A 6,000-nucleotide genomic window follows, 5' to 3' on the forward strand; every position below is an offset into this window, starting at 1 on the left:
TCAATCAAAGGATCTCCCAAAGAATGCAGAAACTATGTCCTGTGTAAAATGACCATGGATGCTGAGCATTGCTTAATTTATAAGGAATGATGCCAGGGCTCATGCAATTAGGTGCTAGGACTCAAGCAATTTCTTTTTACTTTCATAACTGGTACAGCAAGCCCAGAGGTGCTGAGATTATGAATTGCCAAGCTTAGAGGTGCCAGGGTTCAGCCCTGGCACAAATTAAGAACTGGGCTTCATCTGTCTTGGGTTTTACAGGGGGTGTTTTTGTCATGGGGCTTTTCCACCAATAAACTTGAAAAAGGGGAGTCACAAGGGGCTTCTCTACACTAGCCCCCTCCTTCGAAGGGGGCATTTAAACAAGCCCCATCAGTGAATAGCAATGCGGTGTTGCGCTGCATATGCAGCACCCTCGTTAGCCTAATTCCTGCCGTGCAAACTTCAAAGTTGCTAACTTTGAAGCGCCAGCAAGCCATGTAGCCACAGGCACTTCCAAGTACCCAAGCAACTTCAAAGTGCCCTTTTCCCCCTCTCCAATCTTCTCCTTTTTCTTGTTCACACAAGATCCTGTCGGCTTTTTTCAGAGAAATGATTAGCATAAATAAGATTATTCTTCTGCCTCCTTTCTTGCCCTCTACAGGTTCTCATTCTCGACCCATATCTGAGGTTTCTTTTCTGCTGCCTATTTTCTAGATCTGCTCCATTGACACTGTTAGATTCTGTCTTCTGATAACCTTTAGGCCTACTCTCCGTCCCCTCTACCCCTCAACTTCCCTCAGCCCTGTAGGTGCCCCTCTTGACAATGTTTGCACGCTGGTTTTCCCATTCTGAAAAAAATCTATCCAAACTGTAACCATCTCCTCAGCTGGCTCTTTAGCCACCACAACCTAGAATTCTTCCATTTATCACTATGTTTTTCATATGCCATGGATGATATAGACGGTGCCTGATCCTGTATGAGGGCAGGGGATTGGACTTCATGACTTCTTCAGGGCCATTCCAGTTCTAATATTCTATGATTCTATGAAATACCCAGGCCTCTTGTCAAACTGTAAGCTGGAATCCCTTCCAGTCCTGCTCTGCCCATCTCCTTTCCGCTAAAACCTGCTCTCTCTATGGTTTCTAATGACCTCTTCTTTGCCGAATCTCAGGACCTGTAGACCATCCTCATCCTCTGCCCCAATCCCTTCGCTGTATTTAACATTATCACATATTTTGAAACCTTATCAAAATTACCGTAGGATACTCTCCTACATTTCTCAGTGCCTCCCCATTTTCTCCCATAATGCAGAAGGGAATATCTTGGCTGTGACTCTGGCTCCCTCACCATCTGTTGATTATGTGTAGTGGAGCAGCACTTAAAGGTCTCAGCAAGACAAAGGTGTCAGACACCTGCTAAGCACCAGACCCACACATTGTAAGAGACCAGTCATTCCCCAGAGAGCCTGCCAACTAAACAGACAGGATGGAGAGGGAGACAGTGGCTTGTGCAACATCACACTACAGTCCAGTGCTCTATCCACCAAATCACCCAACTTTTTGCTTTGCAATTTTTCCCTTGCTTACCTTCTTTCTTTGGGCCATCTCTCCAGCCACATACATTATCAACCATTGTTTTGCAGACAAGTCAGAATTACCATTTCTCCAGTCTCACGCCTTTCTTTGTTACATTTTTGGCTGGATGTCTCACCAAGAGCAAAAGTAAATGTAGTAAAAACTGATCTTCCCTCCCAATTCCTGCCCACTCCCTTTCTTCTGTCACTGTCAATAACATGTTTGTTCTCCCTATGATCATCTTTGACTTCTCCCTCTTGTGCCCTACACAACTCATGCTCTTTTCTGTTGCTTCTTCCACCAAAATATCTATAGTCTGTCCTTTTCTTTCTCTTCCTACAGCTAAAACTCTGGTAATGTCCCCCTTATAATTACTGTCACTCCCATCTCTCCATCCTCCCTGACACATGTGGTACTCCGCTCCAGCCCATGCAAAATGCAGCTGCTAAGCTAGTCCATGCCTTGTGTGATCAAGATGCCACTCCACTGGTGATGCACATTTAGTTGCTTGTCCTGGAAGATCCTCCCTGTCTCTGCTCCTCCCTACTTACAGCACCACTCATGTCCATCTTCTCTGGTAATGGTAGCCTTGTTTCCAGTGTGCCCACTTCTCCCACAAGCACTTCCATACTCTCTTCCATGATGCTCTGTAGTGGTCTGCACGCAACATCTGGCCACTTCTTTTTATCAACCCCCCACCCCCACCAACACACACACCTTAATCTAGGGCTTTCCCCTATTGAGGAAGTCCAAATCAAATAAGTAAGAGGGCTTACCAATGTCCAGGGGTGACAGTCAGGATGGAGGCAGGGGTACTTCCCTCTCTCACTGCTTCTGAGGTAGGCCCTCGTTTCCATTAGGGAGGGCCATTTTGGACATTTGTGTCAGAGAGTTTAGGCTTTCCTCTGCTCCATGCTGCTGGAGCTGTGGGCTGTGGGTCGGCTCACCTGCAGCTCTGCCAGCCAAATGAGATAATTGTCTTCATTCCTCCAGCAGATGGAGCATTTGTTGCAGGTATGCTGGGCAGAGACTGACTAGGTCCAAAAATCATTTCTTAACCCCTTGCTGCCCAATCTGGGGTTTTGCACCTATGGATCACCCTTTCTAAGGTTGTCCATAGGTCCACCACCTTCTCCACATTCAAATCTCTGCAGAAGACTCACTTCTACTGTAACAGCTGCAGGGGTGTATATAACTATAGGAAGACAGAGTATATGAAGATAATCAATCGATATGCAGTAGGGTCTCAACATACGTGAGGGTTCCGTGTTCAGAACCCTCGTGAATGTTGATTTCTCATGAATACGGGGGCATGCCCAGGGCCCCAGGGGAAGTGGCAGCTGCCGGCACTCCTGCCTGGAGCCTCAGGGGAAGCGGTGGCTGGCAGTGCTCCTGCCTGGGGCTCCAGGGTAAGCGGCGGCTGCCGGCGCTCCCACCCAGAGCCCAGGGGAAGTGGCTGCTAGTGAATAATTGAATTTGTGAACGTTATGTTTGCCCACGAAAGCTTATGTTCCAAAATATCTGTTAGTTTATAAGGTGTCACAGGACTTTTTGTCGTTTTGAAGATACACACTAACCCGGCTACCTCACTGATACTGACACTGTGACTCACCACCAACCCCACTACCTTTATTTACTCTTCACTTTACTATCTCTGATCTGTTTGTCTCATCTGTTGAGGTCTTAAATTATTTGGTATAAACACTGCACCTTCTTTAGTGTCTCTGCAGTGCTTAGCATATTGTGTGTGATACCAGAAGCAAATAAGAGATGTGCATATTTTTTCATGTAGCAGTGTGCTAAACCTCTCCCAAGAAGGCCTTGATATTGGTCAGGATCAGGCCCTCTATGTCATAAGTAAGGCCCCTTTGTTCTCAGTTTTTAAGTTGTTTAAAATTTCCTAGGCATTTGCAAAAATGGATGAAAGAGTGCAAAAATTATCTTCGCCAATTTCTGAGTCAACATCAGAATTAATATTGGTGGGGTGACAGGAGAGGAAAGAAAGCAACATATAGTGAAAGTAGGAGTACTGAAAGCAAAAGCTGTTTAATGTTGTAGTTTATTTAATGAACTGTACATTATTAGTATGTACGCATTCATGCTTGTGTTTGCTTTTTCCCCTATGTTGCCTATTTTAACAGACAGCATCACATTTACACGTAGATTAATTTATTATTAACATAAAGACATCTAGTATAATACATTGAATCACATACTTAAGTGGTCTAAAATTTGGGTGAAAAAAATCAGTAAAAACAGAATAATAGATTTTGTAAAATCCAGGACTTACTGGGTAAAAATCAAGCAGTACTGCAGCACCTTAAAGACTAACAATTTTACGTATTAGGTAATGAGCTTTTGTAGGTAAGACCCACATGGCTACCCCTCTGAGACTCAGTAAAAATCAGTAAAAACTAAAAATGAATGGCCATAGGTATAAGGTTTCTGAAATAAAGTGTAACTGTTCAGACATGCATTTCTCTAAGATTATTTTGAAATTTAATTTTCATCATATTTTAAAAAGATTATTTCCCCCAGGTTTGAAAAATGTCTCTAATTTGACTTATGGCCTTGATACGATGTGATATTAATAATCTCTGTACATGTAATATGCAGGCAAACAAATCATGATGTTTTCTAGATTGCCTAAAATGTTATTTACAGGGATAACCTCAATTTGTACAACTCATTGATTTTGTGGCAGAAAGCAGAAATCATAATTTACGATGAATATACCTGTTCCTCAGTTTGGTAATTCCACTGCCATTCTTTAAGTTTTTGTCTACGTGTTATCAGCTGTTGGCCTCAGCCTTGTAACTGTTTTTGGTGAAGGGAGTAACAAGAAAGGGACATGCATTGTCCTCTCTGGTGTTTTTCAGCATTCTGACAAGTTCTCACAAGCTGACAACAGCCAGCAATGACAATAGATGGGTTTTCACCTGGTGTTTTCCAAATGGAGAATAACTGAGTGACAGTGGACGGAGTGTGTCACTGAAGAAAGGGTCGCAGCCTGTCTCCCTTACTTAGATTTGGTTGATGAACCAAAAGAACTTGCCTGAAAAGCCTGTAGGAGTGCATATGTGTCCAATAATTCTTTTGTTTCTTGCTTTTTATTATGTTCAGCTTTAAAAAAAAAAGAGAAGAAGAAAAGCTAGCCTTTTTTACATACAAATAGCCCACAGGATGTCGAAATAAGCCTTGCCATAGCCTATCTATCAAAGCAATATATGGGACACTTGCAGTACAGCCTCTTGCTGGCTCTGTATGCTAGTGTGTGACTGAAGTACAGACTGATTGAACTAAGACATTCCAGTCTTTGGGGAAGTTGTTTAGATCCTGATCTCTGCGCCCATCTCCAGCCCACTGTGACAGTGATGTGAAATTACAGGGCTTCCAAAATAAGAGAACAAGTAATTGAAAATGGCCAGTACACCTACCCATGGTGCTACACAATATACCAAAGTACCTATGTAGCCATTCTGCCAAGTTGAACCATCAGAAGCCAGTGCCAGGTTCAATTTCTAGGGATTCCTCTCCATCCAGTCAAAACAGAAGTGCATTGAGCCCCCATCCAGTAACCTAAGAAGTTCATGCACCACCCCGGGGGGTCCTCTGAGAGGCAATGCTTCCCCACTCGCAAGCATAGAGTGTGAGTGTAGAAAAGAAACTAAATAAAAGAGAGGAAAGTAGCTTCGCATTAGTTTGGGAAAATGTGACAGAGTTCATCAACAAAGCCATGAGCAAAAGGCCAACCCCAAGTAAGTGGGGTAATGTCCTCTTCCTCTTGGGTTCTTAGGGCCATCAACCCAAATATCCCCTTCACATGCCCAACCTTTCACTGCGTAACACTGACAAACCCAGGTTGCCCGCCCCTGGGAGAGAACCTGCAAGCATAGGGTCTAAAACCCTGCACTCTACCATGTGAACTAAAGGCCAGCTGGCTCTCAGCCAAGGCTGTGCAGCAGAGACTTCTCAGCACCTCTGAATGCTACATCTGCTTCTCTCTCACCGTTGCTGCCCTTGGTCAGGGCAGACCCAGAGTTCAGGGTTACTCCCATTCTGAGTAGGGGAGGTAAAGCAGCATCTTACTCACTCCACTGGTCATTTGCCATCCACCTGCTCACTGCTCTCCACTGCCACCCGGCTGGCTGCTCATTGCACCACTGCTGTAGTGCTGCTTCTGCTGGCTGCTCTGTTGCTCTCACCAACCTCACTGCTGCTCTGCTGGCTGCACTTCTGCTCCTGCCAGCTGCACTGCTTTTCCGGCTGGGCAACTGCTCACAATTTCCACTAGCTTGTGGTAGATGTGGCTCCGAGCAAAGGTCAATGATTTCAGCTCTTGTCCCAAAGTACAGTCCAGCCACAAGAAGTCTCCAACACCCACTGGAATAAATTTAAAATAATAAAAGAGAATCCTCATGGAGCCTGTTCTAGCTCTATCAC

The 6,000-nt window shown here is 44.5% G+C and overlaps 1 protein-coding gene across 1 annotated transcript in view; it reads right to left on the reverse strand.

Annotated features, from left to right (window-relative positions):
* The window catches only part of LDB2 (LIM domain binding 2), a 420,599-nt gene extending 414,910 nt beyond the window's left edge, over positions 1-5,689 (reverse strand). Inside the window, exon 1 of the mRNA XM_074992531.1 lies at positions 5,651-5,689. The gene's annotated coding sequence lies outside the window, so the exon portion shown is untranslated. The remainder of the gene's footprint in view (positions 1-5,650) is intronic.
* Between the last annotated feature and the right edge of the window lie 311 nt (positions 5,690-6,000).

The sequence above is a fragment of the Carettochelys insculpta genome, chromosome 4 (assembly GCF_033958435.1).
Source record: "Carettochelys insculpta isolate YL-2023 chromosome 4, ASM3395843v1, whole genome shotgun sequence".
Classification (NCBI taxonomy): Eukaryota; Metazoa; Chordata; order Testudines; family Carettochelyidae; genus Carettochelys; species Carettochelys insculpta.